Raw genomic sequence first — 18,349 nt, 5'->3', positions numbered from 1 at the left:
ATAAGCTTATGTTTATGATATGTTTTTAGCATATGATATGATATAGTTTTATGCATATGATTTATGTTGTTAGTTTTTCCTTGTTGGGCATTAGGCTCATTCCTTTATGTTTATATGTGCAGGAAATTAGTTATGGTGGCGGAAAAGGTTCTTGGCAACTTAGGGATGTGTATTGAGGCAGGATGGAATTGATGGACTGAGCGTTTGATTATACGATGAAGTCTTTAAGCCTTTAAATTATGAGTTCTATGTATTATTTTCCGCACTTGATTTTGTAACCCATTCATTTAAGTTATGTTTTGCTTTATTTTCAAAACAATGGGATCCCATATCCTAAGTAAAATCTTTATGTATTCAAACCTTTTCTTTACCTAATAAAGTTATGATGTTTTCACATGTACGTTTTATTATGATTAATATAGTAGTTATTAATGGTCCAAGGTCTAGAATAGTTGGGTCATTACATGGGTCCATGTGCATATTTAATACCCTAAACATGCATATTAAGTCATATTATAATGTTATTCACATAATCACATAATGATACACATAAATATCATATAATCACAAAATTCCAAAATTTGCCATCCTGGCCCTCTAATCAAGGCCCTAAGCCTTATTAGGAAATTTGAGTTGTTACAGTATTTTAGTCTCATCTCATTATAGACCATCTATTGAGGATTGAGTGAAAATTATGGTTGTAACAATCGATAATTAATAACATATCTATATTTGTTATAGAGCATTCTATGAATTCAAGAGTGAAGTTCTGAGTCTTTAGTGGAGTCACGAGGAATTAATAAGTTTGTAAATTTATTTGTTAAATTTATGATAACTTATTGGAGCTTGATTTCATAGGCCCATGGTCCCCACTGTACCTTGGAAAAAATCATCAAGATAGCCTCAATTAATAGATTTAATTATTTATTAGAATTATGAAAGTTGACCAGGTCAATTTTGGATAGTTTCACAAAGTTATTTAGAGAAAAAAAAGAGAAATTAGGGCTGATTTATTAATTAAGATAAATTGGTGTCTATATTAATAAATAAATTTAAAGCAAGATTCAAATTATAAATAATTAATTTTATAATGGATTTAAATCATTATTTAATTAATTAATCAATAGAAAATAATACGAACCTTGATTTTAAGTCCAACGAGCTATAATTAAAAAAGAAATTTCACAAGTCTAAAGCCCATGATAATTTCGACTTAATGGTTGATATTATCTATTATTTTATTGATTTTTAATTAAAATAAATTACTTAATATTAAGTCTATAAAAGGAATGTTGAGTGAGAGTTGAAATCAGATTTTTGAACATGATGATTGAGAAGATCAGAAGATTTATTCTTCATGCTCTAGGTTTTAGATTCTCTCTATAGCATAAGTCTTTTTCTAAGCCTAAATATTCTTTTCTCTTATTCTCTCAATATCTATCTCATGTGTTGAGAATTTTCCACTCTGGTCTAGGTGATTCTAAGAATACTTTGGAAGGCTGTGAAGAAAATTGAAGAATGGTTTAGTTTTTTAGTGATACCCTGTGACAGAAATGATACAAGGGTTAGAGAACCTGAAGGAAGGACTCAATCATTCTGCTACACAATAATGTAAGTATTCTTATCATTATCTCTGTATGAATTCAATTTTAGAAACATGTTCTAGGTTGTCTCATATTAATTTTTTTAATATAAGAATTACATGAAAATAAACAAGATCCTGAATAAGTTTTCCCAACACTGAGTTCTAGCACCGAATAGGAGTGGTCAACCCCCAAACTACCCGCAGCAACCTGGTCGGTACAAGTAGCATCAAGAATATCGACCAAGGTCCCGAAGGATTGAGCCAGAGGTTAGTAACGCATATAGGCCACATGATATTGATGGCTATGACAATGATGAGGCAGCAAGCCAAGTTCTCCAACAGAATAATCAAGGTTAGAGAGGTAACCAGCCTGAAGGACCGTTTGTCCCATAAGGGCAGGATATCCCAAACAAGCAACCGCCTCGAGGTGGAGGGTTCCAAGGAGTACCTCCAGTACTAGGCCTAGCAGACAGACAGAATGTCGAAGGCAAACCTCAACAAAACTCCATTTTCAATCGAATGGGCCCCATGGGAGGTGAAGACCTTCGAGATGCTCTTAATCGTACCTGGGAAAATTGAGATTCAAGCAAATAGCTCCGCCTGAGCCTGTTCGGGACTTGAGAATGGATGAGGTTCGCAATGCAGCATAGCCCCAAGCAGTTGCAGACCCTAACATCCAAGCCCAGCTAGATTTGTTAACCCGGCTATTAAGGGACTTGACAACCCCCAAGTTAACAGATATTGAAATGGAGAGGTAGAGAGGCTCCCAATTTTCAGACCATATTAATTAGTTGCCCATACCTGTCAAATTCAAAATGTTGACATGGAAGATGTGCACTGGGCTGGAGGGCCCAGTATCTCATGTTCACAACTTTGAACTACAGACTGATTTACAAGGAGTTCAGGTGATGCCAGGTGCAGGATCTTCCTAGCCACCTTATCAAAAATTGCCCAGTAATGGTTCTTCAAGCTCTAGCCAGGGTCGATTATATCATGGGATGGATTTGTACGCACACTCTATTCCCAATTCTCCTCAGCATTGGCCCTTCCCGCCAAGACAAATGATCTGGTGGACATAAAACAAAAAGATAACGAACCTTTGAAGGAATACATTCAACATTTCATGTGGGAAGCCACTAAAGTAAAATCCCTTAGTGATGATGGTAAATTAATAGCCATCAATTCGGGGGTTAAGGTAAAGAGTCTGTTCTATAGCAGTTTGAAAAGGAAGTTTACACGTACCACCCAAGAGTTCCTTGATTGAGCAGAGGAAATCATCAAGCTTGAGGAGGTCGAGTGGAAGGTGGATAATTCAACTCAAACGACTACTGAGCAGGGGAAAACAGATGCTGGGAATACCACCAACCCTACATAGGGACGAAAGAATGGGGCTAAGAATGGCAAACACAGAATGGGGTTAGAAATAGCAGTAACCAGAATGACAATAACAAGCCTAAGACCACCAAGCAGCCCAAGACATGGGAATATGTTTATAAATTTACTACTTACTCCATCCTCTTAGAGACACGAATGTACGTTTTTAATGCCGCGTAGGATGTCGTACCATATAGAAGACCTCTACCAATAAGGAAGGATGTTAATATACTAGATATGATCACCAAGTTCAGCCAGTTTCACAATGGCTATGGTCATAAATCCAATGAATGTAACCACTTGAAATAGGAGATAGAATTCCGCATTAGACAAAACATTGTCCATCTGAAGAGGTATGTACGGCCGACTGTCGACCAACATCCTCAACAACCTCCTCAATAACAATCTCAATAGTATCAGAGCAGTCCGCATCTCCTACCACCACTAGTTGTTGGTCGGCTAGATATGATCTGTGGTGGGCCACATTTCGGCAGGAACTTCGACAAAGCTCAAGAAATATAACCTCGTTCCCTTAGGCACGAGCAGGAGAAAGACGTACTGGCTGTCCAGGAGCGTACTCCCAAACAACTCCGCTACGAGTGTGAGCCCATCATATTCATCGAGGAAGACACAAGTCACATACATCATCCACATAATGATCCATTCGTGGTAGAAGTACATATCGCTAACATGATCGCAGCCGAGATGATGAATGACCATGGGTCATCTGCCAACATCCAGTTCAAGAGTACCATGGAGAGGATGAATTTAAGCAGCGGAGATCTGGAACCATGCGAGCAGCTGTTGTATGGTTTTACAGGGAGTGGCATGGCCCCAGCAGGAAGCATAAGGTTGCCTTTGATGGTAAGAATGACACCTAACTACAACATTGTAATGGCTTTGTTTATGGTAATCGACATCCCATCTTCGTACAATGCCATGATAGGCCGACATCCCTATATGACCTCTGAGCAGTCACTTCAGTCTTCCATCTGCTCATCAAATTCCCAACCTGGGGAGGTATAGGAAGTCTTAAAGGGCACAAATTGGTGGCCAGAAAAAGTTATAATTTTTCAGTAAAAAGGCAGGGAAGACAACCTGCACCACACAGCGTACAAGGCCCAGTCACCAAAAACAGGATGCAGCCCAAAACCGAGGAGGGGGGGGGGGGGGGAAGACATAGACCCTCATTTTGGGATATTGATAAAGGGTTGGGTCCAGTCAAATAATTAGAATAGGTCCCTCTTGACCCAAAACACCCGACCAAGGTTGTCAAGGTATGGAATGTTAGGACAATATGTATTTGCCTCAATGGAAATGGTAAGAAAATACAACTCTAGACAGAATATTACAAATAAATATTGATTGATTAAATACTCACTCACACAACCAAAGTGAAGAGTGTTGGGGATCACCAACTTGAACAAGGTTTGAAGCTTTGTCCAAAAGCTTATTTCCCCCTAACTTAAGCACTAAGGGATCTCTCATAGATTTTGGAAATGCTTTCTGGAATAATCAAGCCTCAAGGTGTTTTCTAGCCAAGTTCTCTAATGGATAGAAAAGTTGTGTCCTTTAAGTAAGAAATAGGCTCCTATTTATAAAATTTAGAGACACCCTTTGAATTTCAAATTCCACCAACCCCCATGGCTGTTACCAATGATAAATTGGATGTTTATGGAATTAAAACAGACATTTGGGAGTTATTTGGGTTTTTGGAGCCAACAAAAATTTGAAAAACTGAAAATTTGGTGAGAAATACACATGTGGAAGTAGCCATGGACATCAGTGGCCGCCGCGACCACTGCTCTCTGTCCCACAGGCCGCGGCCACCAACTGCCTGTGGCTGCGGCCACTGACCATTTTCAGCAAATATTTTTGTGTTGTTTTTCCAAATGGTTCCAAACCCTCCCAATTGATTTTGTAACCCCGAAAACACATTATTGGGGTTAAAATCTTATCTCTAACAACCATTTCACATATGGCTTTTATGAATTTCATCTCAATATTGTGTAACAACAAATTTACACAATAAAGGGTAATACTTGGAAGTTACAAATTTGTAGCTGAATTTGTAACACCAAATATGTTACATATTTAGATATTTATCATATATCTAAATATTGTAACTCTCTATTATATGTTACAATATGTGACACTGTCTATCACATTTATTTAATCTAAAACATTATATTATAATATAATATAATATTACATTATTATAAAATAATATAACATTCCCCCACTATATTAAATAGTTATCTATTGTATCACTTATTTAATCAATCATTATATTTTAAAATATAACATATCTCCCACTTGATTAAATAAGAACTCTCTCTTATAGGAGTCATTGCATTAATGCATAAAGTAAAGTGTTCATTCCGAGGAAGAACCGTAGTTATGAAAGCTGCACGTCAATGGCTCATCAATCGATCAGCTGTCTGGGGCCGGTATGACATTAATCACTTCTGAAGAGAAACACATCCATTGTGCACTTTGTTTTGGATTTAAAGCATCCAATAATGAGGTGGAGTACGAAGCATTAATCGCGGGGCTGAGGTTAGCAAGGAAAGTGAAGGCTAAAGTCTTGGACATATACAGTGATTCACAGTTGGTTGAAAATCAAAGCCTCGATGAGTACACTGCCTAGGGAGAAAAAAATGATGGCCTATCTTGATAAGATCAAAGACCTGCTTGCTCAGCTCAAGAGGTAAAATATCCAACAGATACCAAGAGAACAAAATGCCACGGCAGATGTTATGGCCACACTAGCCATCAGTGTGGTGATAGACAAAGCCAACTTGGTTCCTATAGAATATCTGGTTGAACCAAGTGTCAACCTGCTAGAACCAGTCTTTCTTATAGAAAATACTCCATCCTGGATGACCCTGATTGCAGCTTATCTGGAACACGACATCCTGCCTAATAGTCGCAATGAATCTAGAAAATTAACAACGAAAGCTGCTAAATATATAATCCTGGATGGGGTTATGTACAGAAGGGGGTTCTCCATGACATTACTCAGGTGTTTCAACTAAATAGAATCAGGAAGACTGTTGGAGGAAGTACATGAGGGTTTCTATGGGAACCATGCAGGGGCGAAGTCTGTCTAAGAATAATTTAAGGCAAGGCTACTTTTGGCCAACTATGAACGAAGATGCCTTTACATATGTTTGAAGATGTGACAAATGTTAGAGATTCGCCAAGATACCCCGAGCAGCCCCAAACGAGCTTACTCAAATGCAAAGTCCTTGGCCTTTCGCCATTTGGGGAATTGACCTTATTGGTCGATAACCAAACGGAAAGGGGGGAATACAATACGCAGTAGTAGAAATTGATTAATTCACCAAGTGGACAGAAGCCAAACCAGTGGAAACCATCACTTCCAAAAAAGTACTGGACTTTGTGGTGAAAAATATAATCTGCAGATTTGGTCTACCCCAGAAGATAGTGTCCAACAATGACACCCAGTTTGATAGCCAACTATTTACTGATTTTTGTGCCAAGCATAGCATCACAAAAATTTTCTCAGCAGTCTTGCACCCTCAAGCAAACGGGTAGGTAGAAGCAGATAACAAAACTCTCAAAGAAACCTTGAAGAAGCGTCTAGTACTGACTAAACGAAGTTGGCCTGAGAGATTGCCTACGGCACTCTGATCATACAGCACTACCAAGGAAATAGCTACTGGTGATACCCCCTTTGAACTCGCGTATGGGTATGATGCAATGCTGCCAGTAGAGATGACTCCACCTTCTCACTGACGTACAGTGTACAACAAAGATCATAACCACCAATTTTTGGCTGAGTCCTTAGACTATATTGAAGAAAGACACAAAAAGTCCAACATACGCTTGGCTGCCCACCAGCAAAAAGTTTCCTAGTACTTCAATTCTAGAGTTATTTAACGAAATTTTGACATGGGAGATCTAGTCCTGCGATGAATATTCCCAGAAACTCGAGATACCTCAGTAGGAATGCTAGGGCCAAGCTGGGAAGGCCCTTACCAGGTTACAGAGATAGTACTGCCAGGCACGTAGAAGCTAGCACGGTATGACTAGGATCTTCAATTAGTACCTATCCCCGGTTATTGGAATGGGGAACACCTGAGGAAGTACTACCAATAAGTACTACCAAGTGATCGTTGACTAGCCGGTGCAGGCACGAACTGGCCATACCATAGACAAGCTCAAGTGAGTTATATTAATTATGCACAGGCACGATTTGCCCATTTCTTGTAATAATTAATATTTATGAATGTAAGCTACGATTGTAGTGATGCAGCTTATATGGTTAATTTTTAACCAGTAAGACACGATTTTTGTCCATTTTTACAAGCCTTACTTTTACAATGATTATCTTGCTAACTAGTGATTTATTTCATAGATTGTCAGCAGTGTATGAAACCTTTATAGGTTTTGGCAAACCCAAGTGGTCCCGAACAGGTTATTATGAGCAACTCTGGTCAGTTAGCAAGTGGCCCAGAGGATAACCCAAGAGTTATGAATCCTGCTCGGTCATACATGGACAATCATAGGAAAAAGCGCGTAATTAAAAGGACTTAGAAACATTAATTAGATTTAAAGTGCTTGCGCATTGCTCGGTATGTACCGAGCAACAAAAAGAGCCATAAAATAAATTTTGTAGATAAGGTTGAACAGTTTTGTTTACAAATCATTCGAAAAAATTGAACAGCTCCGATTTAAAGAGTTGTACAACTCAGCCACATAGCTCCAAAACTGCTCTGATTTATAGAGAAGGAAGAATACCCACTCTCCTACCAGGCATTAATGGAACCGCCCATTCAGCAGCCCCCTCAACTGCTGCAAGCACGTCCCTCTAGTCACGTCTCCTCAATCGTCGCAAATGTCAACCCACTCTTCGGTGACTGCACAACCGTCGAGACATTTATTAAGAGAAGTCATCATGACACTTTATGGTTTTAAAAAGAGGCAAGAAAAACTAAAAGGTCATTTCTTGGAAATACTAAGGCTATTAACTACACCAAGTGTTATGCCACGTAGCAAGGGGTATGTACCCCTGATGAGACTAGACAGTATCCCAGAAGGAAAGTTTCCATGCTTCCTTTACACCATTGCAAACTTGGGGGGCAAATGTTATCCCAAAAATTGACATGTATGATGTGGCACTAAACTTTGATACATGGAGCAGACTGGGAAAACCCCCTGCAGGTTGGTCGGTATATATCTACAGGGTACACGACAAGTTACTGCTTGGCATACTATCACCAGAGGCTCAGCTTGTCAGAATACACTTGACAAATGAACAATAGTCACTGCTTGGTACGTTGCCAGGAGAGCAGCTGGTCGGTATGACAGACAGATAAACCTGATCGAATAAAAGCAGTTACACTCACCATTAACAGTCTGCATGAATCGCCCATCCACATGCAAAGAGCGCCTAATAGCGCTAAAAACTTGGTCAAGGCACCTAAAGAATAGGATAGCAACTACCTGCGAGAAGAAAGAGATATTTCCCCATCAGTTATGCTAAGGCGCAACCCTGAGGGATAGTATAAATACAAACTCTCCACCACAGTTGGGGGGAATAGCCTACCGATCAACACCAGAAATATATCGAGCAGCCTGGCTTGGTACTTAACAACGATTCTGTCGTACTGTATTGTCTTTTACACATAGAAATCCACTTGTAAGTCCTTGTGATCTTGTGTAAACCTTCAAGATTAATACAAATCTAAGAGGACATAGGTCATTACCAATCTTTAGGGTCAAACCTCTATAAATCCTAGTGTTCTCTATTATTTATGCTCATTATTACTAGGTTCATGGCTCATTTATTATTCATTGATTGTCTAACTGGAAGCTCTCTAATTAATTGTTTGACTCCGCGTTAGTTGGCTAATAAACCAGTCAACATATATATATTAAGTATTTTTATATTATTTTTTATGACTCATTAATTAATTGCTTTGTTATTTAGGTATTTATCAAATTACAATAGTTTTTTTATATATATATTTTTTAATATTTAGAATGAATATTATTATCTTATTTTTTTTAATTAATTTATATTTTAGTTTATTTTATAACTTTGGGTTAATTTAAAATAAAGTATAATTATATATTTTTTTAATTGTAGAGTATAATAAGAATTTTTTTAGAATAAACATAGATAATGTTTTGGTTTAATTTTTCTTTTATTATGTTTATGTAATTCTTTTATATATAATATTGTTTATTTTATTTTTAAATTTATATGAAAATCACAGAAAACATAAGCAAACGTACAGGTTGCTTGCATCTAGTATATATATAAATATATATTTATAGTGTGTGTTTGTGATTTGTGATATATATACATATAGTAATATAATTATATATATATCTTAATGTTATATTATTTTAGATATTTTTTATGTTATTCTTTATGATTTATTGATTAGTTGTTTTTGTTATTTAGTATTTGTTAAATTTCACAACACATGTGTTGACGCCATTTTTCATCAACTTAAATTTGAAGAGCACTAAACAAAGATTCAGAAAAGAAGAAAAGAACAATAGGATTTTTACGTGGTTCAGCAGTTAAAATCTACCTAGTCCACGAGTCAATATTATTAATTCGTAATACTCTCTCAAAGCTTTCTCAGAACAATTCAACATAGTATTCTCAGTATAAGATTGTGTGTGTCTACAAATGAAATTACCAGGCTATTTATAAGCCTTGTTGGAAGAATATCTTCCCCTGATTTCAGGGAACTTACAACTCATTACTCTAATATGAAATAAATGTAATTAAATACATTGAATACATAATATCCCATGATAATTGAGATTTAATTATCAGGTAACAAAAAATCCCTAAAGAATAGGGATCTCCTAACAGCCGTTGTATGCAAAACGTGCTGCTGACCTCGAATGCAAGGTTAATGCGCTTTCGAGATTGACATACATTCGAGCTTGTTATTTCGGTCGGCCCCTCCTCAGTTGGTGGTTTCATCGAACTATATCTCTGGAGACCAATACCTTCAAGCTTGCAACTAAGGCTCGAATAACACCCATATGCGTCAGAGAAGATTCTTTCTTTCGAGATTGAAGCTTAAGCTCGAACCTTTACACTTGTGCTTGATCGCTAACAATAACAGGTCAGGAATTGTGCATATTTATACAAGTTTTTAGCAAATGCTTGTTATTTTCGAGCTTATACTTTTCGAACCTACATTTCGAGACTCATTTATTCATCCTCAAAATTTGGGTGTAACATTTTTCCCCCTCAAAAGTGTTGGTTCGAATCCTATGAGAATGAAACTTTTGAACTTCACTTTCGAAAAACATGCCCACCTACCTCACTCGAGTGCGGAAACGTGTCGTCAGGGGATTGCATACTGAGTGTACTCGAGTACCTCCCTATATTCCACACATCCTTTCCTCGGACCTTTTTGCTGCCAGTTCCCATAATCGAATATGATCCTTTGGATCATCTTTTAATCCAAATCAATGGCCTAGATCCTTTCGACCTTTGACATCCCCACTGGGATATATATATATATAGGGTAGCACTTCGGTGCAGCCACCTTTTTGGCTAAACCGCAAAAGTTTTTCCCAATTTTTTTTATGACAATAGATATTGCTGTCATTTAAGACATCCGGCAAATTTTCAAAAAATTCTTAATAGTTTACAGTGTTGAAAACAAGGTTGTTGCACACATGTCTATTTTTTGTATGCAGGTGTAAAGTTCAATTCAACTGTTTGAACCTTGTTTTCGGCACTGTAAACTATTCATAATTTTTTGAAAATTTGCAAGATGTCTTAAATGACAACAATGTACATTGTCATAAAAAAATTGGGAAAAAATTATTTTAGTGCAAAAATGTTGTTTGGCTACACCGAAGTGCTGCCCTATATATATATATATTTTATTTTCACTTCATCTTCATCTTCACCGCTTTTATTTTCACCCCTCAGAAAGCACAAACCAGAGTGAAAAAGAACGAAAAAACCAGATTTCTCCTTGCATGTTCTCTAAACCGAAAAAACTAACCAATTCCAATACATTCGATTCCGTGAGATTATCCTTGCTTTCACTTCTTTAGTCGACGATCTCCATGTATCCACGAACAAATTTTTGTAAGCTTTTTTATCATTATATATATTTTCATACCCCTTCTTTTTTTTATTGTACACGTTTTACTTGTTCCTGATAATGGCTTTCTGGTTTTTACCAGATTTTTAAGGCATCACTATTTCACTAGGCAAGTTTGTGATTCGAGTAGTATTAGTATGATAAGGACTATGGTTTAGATAAAAAAAAATCTCTCGTAGAAACATGTAAAAATGAGGTTTTTCAAGTAATGGGGTATTTTCAGTTGTAGGTTTCGTGTGGCTTAAGAAATAGGGTTTACGATTAGGGTTTTAATGCACAAATCCCAAAAACATCGCATTTTCGAATAACTGCCAACTTTTTCTCTAAAAATCCAGGATTCACTTTTGTTTTAAACTGATAATATCCGTCCCACTCTTGCCTGGGTTCACTCTCGATGCCCGAACTTTACAATAGTTTGGGATAGACATCCGAGTCAATCTCGCCCTTTCGAGCCTTCAATCTCGATTGAGGCAATCTCATTATCTCGAGCTTTCAAACTCGAGTTATCAAGATAAAATTTTCCACTCTTTAAATTATGGGCCCTCACCGTTTTCTTTTTTGTTAGATGTCGCAGTCTTTAGAGAAATGGTGGGGGCCCGAGCTTTCCATCCCTTACCACCCGTGAGTTCCTCAACCTGAATCGCCATTTACACAAAATCAACGACTGATTCCTGAGCACGAGGAATGATGCAAACAAGAAGACATACGAGCTCACTTCCGACGCCAAATCGACGAGGTCGAGGAAAGAAAAAGGAAGATACTCCCAGTCGTAGTCTATCCTGACCCGGATCCTGAAATCTAGCCTATTCCATTAGACCCCAAACTCAAAGTCACCATATCCTTTCCACGTTGTGAGCTCTCATTCACCCTAATGGAAAATACTTCAAAACAACCAACCACCTCCAAGGACCTCTTAGTCCCTACCTCGAAGGAGGAGTTTTTTTAGGCTGAGCATTACCAAAGCTCAATCACTTCCACCAGCCATAACTCTGAGTTGCTGACCTATCATGGCCTTAAGCTATCTGGTACGCTGATGTGCAGTCTTGCATCCTCCAACAAAAGGAGTTGCTATGCCCCAAGAGATGGCAATCCCGATCAGAAGATCAAGCGCGCCGCTTAGAGCCACGAGCACATGAGGGATGAGGCCCTACTGACCCTGAAGGATTTCTTTAAAAAATTTCTTGGTTTATGCCGGCCTTGCCCCCTTCCAACTCCATACAAACTCTTTCAAAGTCTTGTCAGCTCTAAGGTCGATGTACCACTAGATGAAGTGGGACGGGTCTTCGACACAAGAGATATTATATCAGTTTGATCTCAAGAGTAACTCTTCTCGAGCACACAGAAGAGATGGGTTCTACTACTTATCGAGCTACCAGAAGGAGAACCAGTTGTTTGAGGACATCCCAAACCATCCTCCAAATTACAAGACGATCTTTTTCTGGACGGATGGGCTCTCCCCTTCTCAGCTCTACTCCTTCCAGCACATTTGTAAGTAAATCAACACTTGTTTTTTCTATTTTCCTTTGAACTGTTGTGCTCGAAATATTTATTCCACTCAGTGGAGCTAGCTGGGGTACCTCTCGGAGTGGTAAGGGATGTCTTATAGGAGACGGTGGATGTTTTATGGGCGATGGTGAAGGCCTTCCATTGTTAGGCCTGGAAGGTCCATAATTGGCCCAGATTGGTTCCAAGTTATTCCTAACAGATTCAGGGTTAGAGCTCTGAGCTACTAGGGGAGCTCAGTTATTCCTTGTTCCTGCAGTTACCTCCACCGTCGGATTGCCAACAGTATTGGCTTGAGTATTGCTTCCAAGGAATTTGTCACTAGTGTTTGCCCTGGGCCTTGGTTGGGCCTGTTGGGTCCCTTGTTCGGCCCTCCTGGTGGCCGTGCTCCTATGGGGACACGCTCTGGGCCTCCGGGGTGGCGCCTGCACCTCGGCAGCCTGCCTAGCCAATTATTCATTGTGCCTTATGGCCTTTGTTAACTGCTGAATCAGTTGGCAATTCTCCAGTTCCACAATATGAATGTACCTTTCAGGATTATAATAGAGGTCATTATCGAGCCTAGGAGTAGACGACCCCCTAGAGTCAGATGATACACTCCCCTCATCTGGGTCGTGGTCTGTCATTGGTTGCTTCCTAGGCCTCCGGGGATAATTCTCAGTGTGAGGAGTTTGCTCCTCAGGTATTTGGGGCAATGGTCGCCCACCAACTCCTGGGTTGTTCGCAACGACCATTGACAATGCAGGATGTTTCTGATTAAACAATCCAAAGATTTGCTTAATGCTCTCAATGAAAGCACCAAATTATTGACGTCATTTTTCGTTAACTTAAATTTGAAGGGCACTAAACAACGAGTCAGAAAGGAAGAAAATAACAATAGGATTTTTCTATGGTTTTGCAGTTAGAATTGTGCTAGTCGACGAGTTAATATTATTGATTCGAAATACTGTCTCAAAGCTTGCTCAGAGCAATTCAATAGAGTATTCTCAGTACAAGATTTTGCGTGTCTACAAATGAAAATTACCAAGCTATTTAGAAGCCTCGTTGGAAGAATATCTTTCCCTGATTTTGGGGAAGTTTCAACTGATTATTCTAATATGAAATAAATGCAATTAAATACATAATATCCCATGATAATTGAGATTTAATTATCATATCAGAACAAATCCCTAAAGAATAGGGATCTCCTAACAGTGGTTGTAGGTAAAACGCGTTGCTGACATCGAATGCAAGGGTAACGTGCTTTCGAGATCGACATACATTCGAGCTTGTTATTTCGGTCGGCCTCTCCTCAGCTCGTGGTTTCATCGAACTCAATCTTCGGAGACTAATACCTTTGAGCTTGCAACTAAGGCTTGAATAACACCCATATACGTCGGAGAAGATTCTTTCTTTCGAGCTTGAAGCTTAAGCTCGAACCTTTATACTTGTGCTCGATCGCTAAAAATAATAGATTAGGAATCATGCATATTTATACAAGTGTTCAGTCAATGCTTGTTTTTTCGAGCTTATAACAATCATATTTTTTTCAAAAAAAAAATCGTATTTCTTATATCATTAGATTTACTAGTCTAATTCATAGAAACAAAAAATTAATATATTGAACATCTATGTTTTCTTTTTCATCTTTAACTTTTAGTAAATATAGTTTAAACTCAGCCTCTCAAATTAAAATAAATTTGGCTAAAATAAATTTGGCTGATATATATTTCTTTTTCTTTTCGGAACATTATAACTGATATATATTTGCCATCATAATATTATTTTCACACCTACAAACACAGTATATCTTTTGTTGAAAAGGAAATGATTTGGACTTTGTTGGGCCTCTCATGATCACCAAAACCCATATTTTTTGTGTGGAAATTATAGGAGATATGATTTTTTTATAATTAAGTTTAATAAATATGGAGTTTTCAATTTTGTGCATATTTTATGTTTTTTTAACATTTTTATGGGATTTTCCCCCATATATTGGTTTACTCTATTTTTTTAATAAGATTTTTTTTTTTAAAATAAATAAATGTAGTAGTAACAAATTACCATTATCAATTTTTTTTTCATAGTTCTTTAGAGATGGGATGGTAATAGGTTACCATTATCAAAATAATTTTTATTTTTTTAATGATGTGGTGGTAATCAGTTACCATTATCAAAATAATAACGTTTTACGCTACTAACAATCAAATCTTGAACCTAAATAAAAAAAAAAAACCTAGTTATTTAACCTAAACTGATCATGATGGAAACTCTTACTTAGCCAGTTCTAGAAAGAAAAAAAAAGTTCTGAAAGTAAAACCTAAACCGTTCATGATAGCACTACAAGAAATTTGACATACAATGACTCCCTACAATGTCTTACACCATTGGTGTAAGACATTAAAACTTATCAGGGGTTTTAAATGTCTAATGGTGTAAGACATTGAAAGTTTTTATTAATGACTACAATTGGAAGACATTAAAAATGGTGGAAGACGTTGGAAATAGGTTGAGAAGTGGCCAGGGGGACATCTAATGTCTCCCACTGGGAGACGTGGGACACGTGGCACGTCTCCCACTGGGAGACATTGAATGTATAGAGGGGTACATCCAACGTCTCCCACTGGGAGACGTGGGACACGTGGCACGTCTCCCACTGGGAGACATTGAATGTATAGAGGGGTACATCCAACGTCTCCCACTGGGAGACGTGGGACACGTGGCACGTCTCCCAATGGGAGACGTTGGATGTACCCCTCTATACATTCAATGTCTCCCAGTGGGAGACGTGCCACGTGTCCCACGTCTCCCAGTGGGAGACGTTGGATGTCCCCCTGGGCATTTAATGAATTTTGGGTCTTCTTCTTCCTCATAACACCAAACAGAGAGAGCACACCAAACAGAGAGCACGAAAGGGGTTGCGATTTTAGGGTTTTCAAGGTTAGTTTTTTTTAATTTTTATGAATTTTAGTTAATTATTTTGATAAAAAATCATAGGTTTAGCATTAGGATGAGTAATATACATGATTTTGTGTTAATTTTACATTTTTATGCATTTTTTTCTATACATTGTTAGATTTATTTGTTTTTCCATGGAGGTTTTTTTTATAGATTTAAGATTTCATAGTTTTTTTTAATTTAACCTATCACATTGTATATATTTCATTATAATATATATGTTCATGATTTTTTTTAATTTTTATCATTATTTATTTCGAAATTTAGATATATTTTTGTATGTATATTTAAACTTTTTTTTTTTAAATTCTAACTATTTTGTTATATATATAGTTATTATGTTAAAATAAATTTATTAAATAATTTTAAAAATATAAATATATGCAAAAATTTATGTTTTTGTTGATTATTGAGATTTTAGGTTATGAAATTTTTTATTGATTTTTTGTTTAGGTTATAATTAGTGGCTCATTGGAGTTTTTTTTTATTTTTTTACCAATCAATTACTTATTAGGAATTTAGTGATATTTGTTTAGTAATGTTTAACATATTAATTAATTTAATTTCGTAGGTTGTGATTTTGGTGGTGAGATTTTAGAGAGTACTTTGCATCAAAACTTCTATATCTATCAATCACACATTTGAGGTAATTAAGTTTCTAAAATTATAATAATAAGTTATATATTGCTAGATATTTAGTGATATTTTATTTATTATTTATTAATTTATTTATATTGGTTTGTGAATTTAATAGCGAATTCGATTACTACTTGAAGTAATTTTGCTAGCTTTTGAATTATTAATTGCAAGAGGTAAATATATATTCTCTTACTTCTACTTTTAATATTATTAAACAAATGTTAGAAGAGTTTGAATATCTTAAATATTCATCCATAGTGAAGTAGGTTCTGAGATTAAAATTGTGTGCTGCGGTGATAACGGAAGGTTGAGAACTTGTGTGTATTAGTGAAGTAGGTTCTGAGAAATTTGACTGTGTGCTGCGGAGCTATAAGGAAGAAACTTATTGTATGTTGTTTGAATTGTTTGTTTTGCTATTCACATGTAGATGGTTAGGTCACTATTATAGGGGAAATGCTGCCCGATTTTATCTAGGATAATAAACAATTAATTTTATATAGGCATTCTATAAGGAAGAAACTTATTGTATGTTGTTTGAATTGTTTGTTTTGTTATTCACATGCAGATGGTTAGGTCACTATTATAGGGGAAATGCTGCCCGATATTATTTAGGATAATAAACGATTAGTTGAGAACGGGCATTACTTGATTGAACATGCAAGTCCCAGGCATTACTTGAGAACGGTATTATTAATTAAAATTTACAAATTATTTTTGAAACTATAAATGTAATCAAATAATTAATTAATATATTTTACTTTATATTTCTTGCAGCTAACAAGTACATCATATACAGAGGCACAAATTGATGAGTTGCGACAAGAATGGGCGACATATATGTTGCCGATAATCCAAAGTTACCGACCTCGTTGATAGGTTTTTTTTTAATTTTTTAACTCTTTCTTCATACACAATGCAATATTTGTTCATTTTGAATATTTCTAACAAATATTGTATTTCTTGTATATATCTAACAAATATATTTTTTTATTTCAATTTAAATTAATATTATTTCAATTTAATTAATTATTAAATTAATTTCAATTTAGATTAAAATAATTTCAATTTAAATTAAAATAATTTCAATTTAAATTAATATTATTTCAATTTAAATTAATATTATTTCAATTTAATTAATTATTAAATCAAAGTAAAATAATATTAATTATAAATTTATTTAATTTATTTTTTTTAAATGTGGGAGACTTTCAATGTCTCCCATTGGGAGAGGTGGGAGACTTCCTACGTCTCCCAATGGGAGAGGTGGAAAGTCAAATGTTGACTTTCCACCTCTCCCATTGGGAGACGTGGGAAATGACTCACCTCTCCCAATGGGAGACGTGGGATGTCTCCTAGGGACTTCCCACGTCTCCCATTGGGAGAGGTGAGTCACTTCCCACGTCTCCCAATGGGAGAGGTGGAAAGTCAACGTTTGACTTTCCACCTCTCCCAGTGGGAGACGTGGGAAGTGAGGCACGTCTCCCAATGGGAGACGTGGGATATATACCTACAATGACCCTAGCAACAACGTCTCACTAAGTGGGAGACATTGTAGACTTCCAATGTCTCCCAATTAAAGTCATAAAACCTCTATTTTGTTGTAGTGTAGAAATTGGTTACAACAAAAAAGACTTTTTATGACCCAAAATTTACAACATTTTATTTCTAATGTCATAAAATAATGTTTAAGATGACTTATTTTTTAAATGTTGAAAAAACTAAAATTCAATGACATTTGTTTAAATTTGTTGTTAAAAGACTTTTTAACAGCTTTAAATAAATATCATTAAATTTTTAAATGAAATTATTCTTTAAAAATGCCATAGTAGAAGAGATTACGTATTAAATTTTATTATTTTTTAAACAATATTATAAAAATATAATTTTATAATCAACATTTAAATTTATTTCATAAAATATAATTGTACTTTATATTAGGAAACATAATTAAAAATTGTAGTTTTTTTCTTTCAAAATCGTATATAAGAATTGCATATAATAATACTTAAAACATGTAATTTATTTGATACAAATAATTAAAATGAAAATTAATAATTAATCTGGTTATATAAATGTATTAGATATATGTTTTTATAAAATTTAATTTTTAAACGAACAGAACATGCTCCTAAAAATGTTGTCTTTTATAACTTAATCTTTAATAAATAATTTAAACATATCATTAATATAA

General features: G+C 36.0%; 1 long non-coding RNA gene across 1 annotated transcript; it reads left to right on the top strand.

Moving 5' to 3' along the window:
* The first annotated feature begins 15,406 nt into the window (after positions 1–15,406).
* Positions 15,407–17,166, top strand: LOC133834009 (uncharacterized). The gene is made up of 3 exons (XR_009893269.1): positions 15,407–15,501; positions 16,091–16,165; positions 16,724–17,166. It is a non-coding gene; the product is annotated as an uncharacterized LOC133834009 (long non-coding RNA).
* Positions 17,167–18,349: the final 1,183 nt, after the last annotated feature.

Source organism: Humulus lupulus, chromosome 5 (genome assembly GCF_963169125.1).
Source record: "Humulus lupulus chromosome 5, drHumLupu1.1, whole genome shotgun sequence".
Classification (NCBI taxonomy): domain Eukaryota; kingdom Viridiplantae; phylum Streptophyta; class Magnoliopsida; order Rosales; family Cannabaceae; genus Humulus; species Humulus lupulus.
The sequence above is the reverse complement of the archived record's forward strand: the minus strand, read 5'-3'. Positions and strand labels throughout refer to the sequence as shown.